Source organism: Loxodonta africana, unplaced genomic scaffold (genome assembly GCF_030014295.1).
Source record: "Loxodonta africana isolate mLoxAfr1 unplaced genomic scaffold, mLoxAfr1.hap2 scaffold_282, whole genome shotgun sequence".
NCBI classification, from domain to species: domain Eukaryota; kingdom Metazoa; phylum Chordata; class Mammalia; order Proboscidea; family Elephantidae; genus Loxodonta; species Loxodonta africana.
Window position 1 is genome coordinate 157,627 of NW_026975005.1, and position 11,957 is coordinate 169,583.

Sequence of the window (11,957 nt, forward strand, 5' to 3'; positions counted from 1 at the left end):
GGACTCTATCAAGAATAATTTGCGTGTGATTCGAGTTCCAGAACAGGGAGGGATAACAGAAAATACAGAGAGAACAGTGGAAGATCTGATGGCAGAAAAATTCCCTGGCATTGTGAAAGATGAAAAGATATCTACCCAAGATGCTCATCGAACCTCATACAAAATAGATCCCAAAAGAAAATCACCAAGACATATCATCAAACCTGCCAAAACCAAAGATAAAGAGAAATTTCAAAAGCACCCAAGGATAAACGAAAAGTTACCTACAAAGGAGAATCAATAAGTTTGCACTACTCAGCAGAAACCATGCAGGCAAGAAGACAATGGGATAACATATATAGAGCACTGAAAGAGGAAAAACTGTCAGCGAACAATCATATATCCAGCAAAATTCTAAAACATGAAGGTGAAATTAAGATATTTACAGATAAACGCAAGCTTAGAGAATTTGCAAAAACCAAACCAAAACTGCAAGAATTACTGAAGGAAATTCTTTGGTCAGAAAATCAATAATATCAGATACCAACACAACACAAGGTCACAGAATAAAACATCCTGATATCAACCCAGATAGGGAAATCACAAAAACAAAATAAGATTAATTAAAAAATTGCTCAAAACAGGGAATCATTGATGTGATTATATAAAAGATTACGATAGTGAAAAAAGAGGGACTAAATACAGGAGGCTTAGAAATTACATATGGAGAGGAAACCAAGGCGATACAGGGCGAAACAACTTAGGTTTTTACTTAGTCAAACCAGGGTAAATATTAAGGTAACCACAACAAGGTCTAACAATTCCATACTTCAAAATAAAAACCAAGATAAACATAACGACTCACCAAAATAAATTCAACTACTATAAAAAGGAGGAACACACATTCTACAAAGAAAAACTCAGCACAAAAAAGTAAATGGAAAATGAAATTGTCAAAAACAGGCATCAAAATGACAGCACTAAACTCATACTTGTCTATAATTACACTTAATGTAAATGGACTAAATTCACCAATAAAGAGACAGAAACTTGCAGACTGGATAAAAAAACACGATCAGCCTGTATGCTTCCTAAAAGAGACAGGCTTTAGAGTTAAGAGACACAAATAAACCAAAACTGAAAGGATGGATAAAAATATATCAAGCAAACAACAATCAAAAAAGAGCAGGAGAGGCAATATTAATTTCCAACAAAATAGAGTTTCAAATTAAATCCACCACAAAGGATAAAGAAGGACACTACATAAAGATTAAAGGGACAATTTACCAGGTACATATAACCGTATTAAATATTTATGCACCCAACGATAGGGCCGCAACATTCATAAAACAAATGTTAACAGAATTAAAAAGTGAGATAGACACCTCCACAATTATAGCAGGAGACTTCAACACAACACTCTCGGTGAAGGATAGGAAATGCAGTAAGAAGCTCAATAGAGACACGGAAGATCTAAGTGCTACAATTAAACAACTTCACTTCATAGACTTATACAGAACACTCCACACAACAGCTGCAAACTATAATTTCTTTTCTAGTGCACATGAAACATTCTCTAGAATAGATCACATATTAGGTCATAAAACAAGCCTTTGCAGAACCCAAAACATTGAAATATTACAAAACATCTTCTCTGAATGAAAGACCATAAAAGTAAAAATCAATAACAGAAAAACCAGGGAAAAGAAATCAAATGCTTGGAAACTGCACAATACCCTGCTCAAAAAAGACTGGGTTATGGAAGACCTTAAGGAGGGAATAAAGAAATTCACAGAATTCAACAAGACTGAAAACACTTCCTATGAAAACCTTTGGGACACGGTGAAAGCAGTGCTCAGAGGTCAATTTATATCAATAAAGGCACACATATTAAAGAAGAGCCAAAATGAAAGAACTCTCCCTACAACTTGAACAAACAGAAAGAGAGCAACAAAAGGAACTGTCAGGCACCAAAAGAAAGCAAAAAATAAAAACTACAGCAAAATTAAATGAATTAGAGAATAGAAAAACAATTGAAAGAGTTAACAAGGCCAAAAACTGCTTCTTTGAAAAAATTAACAAAATTGATAAACCATTGGCCAGACTGACTAAAGAAATACAGGAAAAGAAACCAATAATCCGAATAAGAAATGGGATGGGCCATATCACAACAGATCCAACTGAAATTAAAACAATCATATCAGATTACTACAAAAAATTGTATTCTAACAAATTTGAAAACCTAGAAAAAATGGATGAATTCCTAGAAACACACTACCTACCTAAACTAACACAAACTGAAGTACAACAACTAAATAGACCCATAACAAAAAAAGAGATTGAAAAGGTAATCAAAACACTCCCAACAAAAAAAAGCCCTGGCCCTGATGGCTTCTCTGCAAAGTTCTACCAAACTTTCAGGGAAGACTTACCACTACTACTGAAGGTATTTCAAAGCATAGAAAAGGACAGAATATGACCTAACTCCTTCTATGAAGCCAGCATAACCCTGATACCAAAACCAGCTAAAGACAACACAAAAAAAGAAAATTACAGACCTATATCCCTCATGAACATAGATGCAAAAATCCTCAACAAAATTCGAGCCAGTAGAATTCAACAACATATCAAAAAAATAATCCACCATAACCAAGTAGGATTTATACCAGGTATACAAGGTTGGTTCAATATTAGAAAAACAATTAATGTAATCCACCACATAAAAAAAGGACAAGAACCACATAATTTTATCAATTGATACAGAAAAGGCATTTGACAAAGTCCAACACCCACTCATGATAAAAACTCTCAGCAAAATAGGAATAGAAGGAAAATTCCTCAACATAATAAAGGGTATTGATACAAAGCCAATACCCAGCATCATCCTAAATGGAGAGAGCCTGAAAGCATTTCCCTTGAGAACGGGAAACAGACAAGGATCCCCTTTATCACTGCTCTTATTCAGCATTGTGCTAGAGGTCCTAGCCAGAGCAACTGGGCTAGACAAAGAAATAAAGGGCATCCAGATTGGTAAGGAAGAAATAAAATTATCTCTATTTCCAAAGACATTATCTTATACACAGAAAACCCTGAGGAATCCTCAAGAAAACTAATAGAAGGGTTCAGCAAAGTTTCAGATTACAATACAAACACACAAAATCAGTTGGATTCCTCTATATCAACAAAAAGAACATTGAAGAGGAAATCATCAAATGAATACCATTCACAGCAGCCCCCAAGAAGATAAAATACTTAGGAATAAACCTTACCAAAAATGTAAAAGAGCTATACCAAGAAAACTACAAGGTACTACTGCAAAAAAAACAAAAGGGACCTACGTAATTGGAAAAACATATCTTGCTCGTGGATAGGAAGACAACATTGTAAAATTGTCCATTCTATCAAAAGCCATCTATAGATACAATGCACTTCCGATCCAAATTCCAATGACACTTTTTAAACAGATGGAGAAACAAATCACCAACTTCATATGGAAGGGAAAGAAGTCGCGGAGAAGTAAAGCATTACTAAAAAAGAACAAAGTGGGAGGACTCACTCTGCCTGATATTAGAACAAATTATACTGTCACAGTAGTCAAAACAGCCTGGTACTGGTACAGCAACAGACACATAGACCAATGGAACAATATTGAGAATCCAGATATAAATCCATCCACATATGAGCAGCTGATATTTGCCAAAGGCCCAGTGTCAGTTAATTGGGGAGAAGATAGTCTTTTTAACAAAAGGTGCTGGCGTAACTGTATAGCCACCTCCAAAAAATGAAACAGGACCCCTACCACACACCATGCACAAAAACTAACTCCAAATGGATCAAAGACCTAAACATAAAATCTAAAACGATAAAGATCATGGAAGAAAAAATAGGGACATTAGGAGACCTAATACATGGCATAAACAGAATACAAAACATTACCAAAAATGATGAAGAGAAACCAGATAACTGGGAGCTCCTAAAAATCAAACACCTATGCTCATCTAAAGACTTCACCAAAAGAGTAAAAAGACCACCTACAGACTGGGAAAAAGTTTTCAGCTAAGACATCTCTACCCGGTGCCTGATCTCTAAAACCTACATGACTCTGCTAAAATTCAACCACAAAAAGACAAACACCCCAATTAAAAAATGGGCAAAGGATATGAACAGACACTTCACTAAAGAAGACATTCAGGCAGCTAACAGATACATAAGGAAATGCTCTCGATCATTAGCCATTAGAGAAATGCAAATCAAAACTACAATGAGATTCCATCTCACTCCAACAAGGCTGGCATTAATCCAAAACACACAAAATAATAAATGTTGGAGAGGCTGTGGAGAGACTGGAACACTTATACTCTGCTGGTGGGAATGTAAAATGGTATACAACCACGTTGGAAATCAATTTGGTGCTTCCTTAAAAAGCTAGAAATAGAACTACCATACAACCCAGCAATCCCACTCCTCGGAATATATCCTAGAGAAATAAGAGCCTTTACACAAATAGATATATGCACATCTATGTTTACTGCAGCACTGTTTACAACAGCAAAAAGATGGAACCAACCAAGGTGCCCATCAATGGATGAATGGATAAATAAATTATGGTATATTCACACAATGGAACACTGCACATCAACAAAGAACAGTGACGAATCTGTGAAACACTTCATAACATGGAGAAACCTGGAAGGCATTATGCTGAGTGAAATTAGTAGCAAAAGGTCAAATATTGTATAAGACCACTATTATAAGATCTTGAGAAATAGTTTAAACTGAGAAGAACATATTCCTTTGTTGTTATGAGCGGAGAAGGGAGGGAGGGTAGGAGAGGGGTATTTACTAAAGAGATAGACAAGAACTACTTTCGGTGAATGGAAGAACAACACTCAACACAGTGGAGGTCAGCACAACTGGACTAAACCAAAGCAAAGAAGTTTCCTGAATAAACTGAATGCTTTGAAGGTCAGCAAAGCAGGTGCAGGGGTTTGGGGACCATGGTTTTAGGGGACATCTAAGTCAACTGGCATAATAAAATCTATTAAGAAAACATTCCGCATCCCACTTTGAAGAGTGGCATCTGGGATCTTAAATGCTAGCAAGCAGCCATCTCAGATGCATCAATGATTCTCAACCCACCTGGATCAAGGGAGAATGCAGAACACCAAGAACATAAGATAATAACGAGCCCAAGAGACAGAAAGGACTACATGAACTAGAGACTACATCATCCTGAGATCAGAAGAACTAGACAGTGCCGGGCCACAACCAATGACTGCCCTGACGGGGAACATAACAGAGATCCCTTGAGGGAGCAGAACAGTGGGATGCAGACCCCAAATTCTCATAAAAAGACCAGACTTAATGGTCTGACTGAGACTGGAAGGACCCCAGTGATCATGGCCCCCACACCTTCCGTTTACCCAGTACGGGAACCATCCCCAAAGCCAGTTCATCAGACATGGGTTGGACTAGACAATGGGTTGGAGAGGGATGCTGGTGAGGCGTGAGCTACTTGGTTTGGGTGGACACTTGAGACTATGTTGGCATCTCCTGCCTGGAAGGGAGGTGGGTGGGTAGAGGGGCTTAGAAACTGGCAAAATGGTCACGGAAAGAAAGAGTGGAAGGAGGGAGTGGGCTGTCCCATTGGGGGGAAAGTAATTGGGAATATGTAACAAGTTGTGTATAAGTTTTTATGTGAGAGACTGGCTTGATTTGTAAACTTTCACTTAAAACACAATAAAAATTATTAAAATAAAAAAAAAAGAAGGTGACCCATGATTGCTTCAACAAGCTCTCAGAACTAAGACTCAAGGAATCTTCTCGATGAAGGTGCAATTCTGGAATTACCGGATACAGAATACAAAAGATTAATATACAGAACTCTCAAAGATATCAGGAAGGAAATGAGGCAAAATGCAGAACAAGCCAAGGAACACAAAGATAAAGCAGCTGAAGAAATTAAAAAGGTTACTCAAGCACATAATTAAAAATTTAATAAGCTGCAAGAAACCATAGAGACTGCAATCAGAAATTCAGAAGATTAACAATAAAATTACAGAGTTAGAAAACTCGATAGAAAGTAAGAAGAGCACAATTGAAGAACTGGAAGGCAGAATTACTGAGATAGAAGATAAAACTCTTGGGACCAATATATTTGAAAAGAAACCAGATAAAAGAATTTTAAATGAAGAAATCCAAAGAATCATGTGGGACTTTATCAAGAGAAATAACTATGAGTGATTGCAGTACCAGAACAGCGAGGCTTAACAGAAAATACAGAGGGAACTGTTGAAGATTTGTTGGCAGAAAACTTCCCTGATATCATGAAAGATGCTCATCAAATTCCACATAAGGTGATCTCAAAAGAAAGTGACCGAGACATATAATAATCAAACTTGCCAAAATCAAACATAAAGAGAATTTTAAGAGAGGCTAGGGATAAAGGAAGTCACCAAAAAAGGAGAGTAAATAATAATAAACTTGGACTACTCAGCAGAAATCATGGAGGCAAGAAGGCAATGGGATGACTTACACAAAATATTGAAGGAAAAAAATTGCCAACCAGGAATCAAACCATAACCCTGGCCCTCTGGCCTTAGCCCTCTAACTCTAGCCCCTAAGCCCTAAGTCCCAAAGCCCCTAAGACCCTAAGCCCTTAGGTCCTAACTCCCAAGGCCCTAAACTCTAACCCTAACCCAAACTCTAACCCCTATACCCTAAACCCTAAACCCTAACACCTAACTCCTAACCACCCTAACCTTAACGACCCTAACCCTAACCCTAACACTCGAACCCTAACCCTCTAACGCTAACCTGAAACCCTAACCCTCTAACTCTAACCCTCTAACCCTAGCCCTCTATTCCTAGCCCTAAACCTAACCCCAACCCCCAAACCCAACGCCAAACCCTAAACCTCAAATCCCTAGCCCTAAACCTAAGAATGAGTCTAAGCCTAACCCTAAACTGTAAACCCTAACACTTAAAACCCTAACACACAAAACCCTAACACCCTTAGCCCTAACACATTCAACCCTAACACCCTAAATGCCAAAACCCTAAACACTAACACCCTTAACCCCAACCCCTAAACCCTAAACTTAAACGCTAAACCATCTAACCCTCTAACCCTAATACCCTAACACTAAACCCTAAACCCTAACCCCAGCCCCCAGCCCTAACCCTCACTTTAAGCCTTAAACCCTAAACCTTAAGTCCTAAACCCTAGGCTCTAAGCCCTAAGCCCTAAACCCTAAGTCCTAAAACCCTAAACTCTAAGCCTTAAGCCCTAAACATAACCCTCTAACCCTAAACCCTAAAACCTTACCCCAGACCCATCCCACACCCCTAAACCTGAACCCCTAAACCCTAGCCCTAACCCCTAACCCTAAACCTCTAAACCATACCCCTAATCTTCTAACCCTAAACCTCCAACCCTAACCCTCTAACCCTAACTCTCTAACCCTAACCACAACACCAACCCCAACCTCTGAACTCTGAAACCCTAACCCCCTAACCCTAAGCCTCTGAACCCTAAGCCTAAACCCTCTAACCCTAAACCCTAACCTTCACCCCCTCACACCCTCACCTTCTCACTCCCTCACTCTATAATCTTCTCAACCTCTAACCCCTTCACCCTCTAACCCCTCTCTCTAACTCCCTCAATCTCTAACCCCCAAACCTCTAACACCCACCCTCTTACCCCAAACCATATATCCCAAACAAACCCAACACCAACTCCAACCCTAAACCTAAATCCTGACCCCTAAAACCTAACCCAAACCCTAATGACTAAACCCCAAAACCATAAACCCCCAAAACTGTAAACCCCAAACTGCAACCCCTAACACCTAACCTGTAAATCCAAACTCTAACCTCAAACCCTAAACCTAAGCCTAACACCTAACCCCAACAGAAAAACCCTAACCCAAACCCTAACAACCCTAACCCTAACAACCCTAACCCTAACATCCCTAACCCCAAAACCCTAACCCCAACCCCTAACCCCAAACCCTAACAACCAGAACTCTAACAACCCTAACCCTAACATCCCGAACCTCAAACCCTAACCCTTTTTGTTAGCAGCCGTAGCACTTAACCACTAGCCACCAGGGTTTCCATGAGCAGTCACAGGAATAGACATATGCACACCCGTGTTCACTGCAACATTATTCACAGTAGCAAAAAGATGGAAACAACCTCAGTGCTCGTCCACAGAGGAATGGATAAACAAACTACGGTACATACACACAGTGGAACACTACACGACAATGAAGACCAATGATGAATCTCCGAAACATCTCACACCATGGATGAATCTGGAGCGCATCATGCTGACTAAGTCAATCACAAAACGACATATACACTAAGAGACCACTATCATAAAAACTCATGAAAACATTTACACACAGAAACAATCCTTGATGTTCACCAGGCAGACGGAGAGTGGGTAGAGAAAAGCTAACTAAACAATAACCAAAAAAAACAAACCCACCGCCGTCGAGTCGACTCCAGCTCATAGAGACCCTATAGGACAGATTAGAACTGCCCCATAGAGTTTCCAAGGAGCGCTTGGTGGATTCGAACTGCAGACCTTTGGTTAGCACTGGTGGGTCTTAACCACTATGCCATCAGGGTTTCCAACCAAACGACAGATATGTGGTAACTCTGGTGAAGGAAGAGACGGTACACAAGACTGGGAATCAACCTCAGCCTCACTCTAACCCTAACCATAACCCTAAACCACTTGTGCCCTAGCCTAGTAACCCCAGCCCTAACCCCAGCCCCCAGCCACCTAAAACCTATACCCCTAAACCTAACTCCCAAACCTCTAACCCCCCAACCTGAACCCCTAACACCAAACCCTAACCCCTAATCCTCTAACCCTTCTGCATCTCTGGGCCTCTCGACTCTCCGTCTATTTTCTCCCTCCAAATCCTACTAACACTCAGTGGAATTTTGAAGTTTCAGCTGTGCTTTGCTTCTTGTTGTCTCCACCGGTCCCATCAAGGCACTGCATCATTTATTTGCTCTGCTTCACTATTGAGTTCCAAAACCATGGCTTAGAATCACCTGACACTGAACCTCAGCGATTCAGCGCAAGGCCGCGAGAGGGCGTGCGCACCGCCGGTTCTGTTCTGCCCACCAGACCCTCCGAGCATGGGAACCTCCTGGACCTAAGACGGGACGAACTGGGTACCCCTCCAGTGGCGACAGCAGAAGCTTTTCTTCCCGAGGGACCCAACGCCCCAGGGCGCTCTCTCAATACTCCCATTAATGCTATGATTATCCTAACCCACTCCTTCTGCGAGACCTAGTGGGTCCTCGACCAGGCCCAGCCTTCAGGACCCGCACCCCCCTGCTGTGGTCATGTACAGGAACCTGCAGGGCCGCGCCCTCCCCGCCCAAGCTCTGCCCCTCCACACCCTGATGCCCTGCAGGCCTCTACTAGGTCCCCGCCCAGGGGAGAGTTGTCGCCCCGCACGGGGGGGGGGGGCACGAGGAAACATTCGGAAACCACCCCCCAGGCACGAAGCCGACTGCCCGTATTGAGACCGTGTGAGCAGGGCTGCCCCGCCGACTGGAGCCTGCAGGGCATCACTCACGTTTGTCAGCTTCTCACTGCCCTCTGGGCTCAGGGTCCCAGAACAGCCAATCCCCTCCCCGGGGCGGGGGGGCGGTCCGTCCGCAGGGGCTGGAAGATCGGGTTGGTGCCCATGGCCGGAGCACTTAAAACCCTTAGAAACCCTCATAAACCGTCAGCTCCAGACCTTCAAATGTCAGCCCGAGAGACACCTAATCTCCAACCTAAAAAAAAAACCACACCTGTTGCCATCGAGTCAATTCTGACTCATAGCGACCCTATACGACAGAGTAGAACTGCCCCACAGAGTTTCCAAGGAGCGCCTGGTGGATTCAAACTGCCGACCTTTTGGCTAGCAGCCTTAGCATGTAACCACTACGCCACCAGGGTAACCCACTGAACCCACTGCCACCAGGGTAGAGGCTCCAAATCCCACCAGTTTGAGGAACCCTCAAATCCCCTCAGCACCAGAGACCGCGTCCACAGCTACCGCTACACAGCGCCGCACAAACGTTTAAGTTAACAAACAATATGGGCGCTCAGGACCCCTTCCTGCTACCCCCACCCCCGCCACCCAGAGGGGGAGCGGGACCCGGCATCCACACTGTTAACAGACACTGAATCGCTGCTGCATCCACAAGGAGTAGGATCCCCGCGCTGCTCCACAGATTCCCAGGACCCCTTCCTTTGCAGATGGGGCCGGGGCCGCGCCGACGCCCCAGCCCCGAGAGTAGACCAGCCGGGCGTGGGTGCGGGCGCGGGGTGCCTCAGCCTCCCAGGCACAGCGCCCAAAACAGTAAGGGGCAGCGGGGCCTTGGGCGGGGGATCCCTCTCTCCCCGCCCCTGGCACCCTACGGAGTCTGGTGGGGGTGGGACGACGAACGGGGGCGAGTGCCCCGTCCTCAGTCTGGAGTCTCACCCCCCCCGGGCGAACTCTGGGCCTTGGTTTCCCCCCCTGGCAGAGGGAGCAGGTGGGGGGCGGGGGGGCAGGCGCCCATCACCCAGCTTGGCCCGCAAACCCGCCCCGGGCAGAGGAGGGACCTGGGCGCAGCCCTGGACACGGCCTTTCTCCCCAGGCCCTTCAAGCCCCCAGGCCCGAGGGCACTCCGCAGCTGGATCCCGCGGCTGGACCCCGCCCCCGCAAATCCATGGGGATGCAAATTTCAGAGACCAGCTGCGTCTCCCGGGCCAGAGGCTCCCTCTCGCAGCCCTTAGAGTGGCTGCGTCCGCCCGCCCCCGCGCCGCGTCCGCCCCAGGGGATCACTCGGGACGGGGTACGCCGGAGGGGGCGATGCCAGCTGCTAACCCAACGTCCGGACTCTCCAACCTCTGGAGCCCACGGGGTGCTGGGACTGGGAACCGCCCTCCTGGCGCCTTCCCTCCACACCTTCGAGGGGCCGGGCTTCTTCAGTCTGGGAGCGGGTCCCTCCACCCAGCTGCCGGAGTTTCCTACCTTTCAGAAACCACGGCACGGAAAGCAGCACGAACACCGTCCGCTCTAAGGCGCGCCATTCCGCCCGGGCCCCTCACCACCCGTCCCGGCGCTTCCGGGAGTAACTGGCTGGACGGTGAGGAACATGGCTGCCGGCCCCGCCCAGCGGCCCGGGTGTGGGGCGGGCGTGGGGGGGTTGGGCCTCCAGAGGGGAGGGTGGGGTCTAGAAGCAAGGACAATGCCAAGGTGTGTGGGGTGAGGAGACGGGAGAGGTCAGGAGAGGGCCCTCTTGCGTGCAGAGTTAAGTATTGGAGGTGCAACGGTTAAGTGCTTGGCTAACTGAAAGGTGGGCCGTTGGAACCCCCAGCTCAGGGGTTGAAAAGATCTGAAGATGGGCTCCCGTAAAGATTCTAACCAAACAAAATCCGAACCAGTTGCTATTGAATCAATTCCGACTCATAGTGACCCTATAGGGCAGAGTAGAACTGCCCCATAGGGTTTCTAAGACTATAAGTCTTTACAGAAGCAGACTGCCATGTCTTTCTGCAAATAACTAACTGGTGGATTCGAACTGCCCACCCTTTGGTTAGCAGCCGAGCTCTTAACCACGGTGCCACCAGGGCTGCGCCATAAAGACTGCAACCTAGGAAACCTTGTGAGGCAGTTCTAAGTTGTCATACAGGGTTGATATGAGTCAGAATCTCCTGATGGCACACAACCATGATTGTACTAAGAAAAATTCCTCCAAGCATCTGCCTACATGACCCCTGAAGCACATATGCATGCACGCTATCAAAGCAGTGCGGCCAAAGACAGGAAATTGGGATAGAGACATTATAGAGTGGACAGTGAAAAGTGATTTCTGAGGGGCGTGCAGCTCAAGCGGAGGAGGTAGCATACAACTAAATGCCCTTCTCCTTCTATTGTTCAATGGTCTTCAGAAAGAATGTGTCCCAGGAATTA

At 44.9% G+C, this 11,957-nt stretch overlaps 1 long non-coding RNA gene across 1 annotated transcript in view; it reads right to left on the reverse strand.

Annotated features, from left to right (window-relative positions):
* LOC135229358 (uncharacterized) overlaps positions 1-11,127 on the reverse strand; it is a 97,370-nt gene extending 86,243 nt beyond the window's left edge. The window contains exon 1 of the long non-coding RNA XR_010320140.1: positions 11,016-11,127. This is a non-coding gene — a long non-coding RNA (uncharacterized LOC135229358). The remainder of the gene's footprint in view (positions 1-11,015) is intronic.
* Positions 11,128-11,957: the final 830 nt, after the last annotated feature.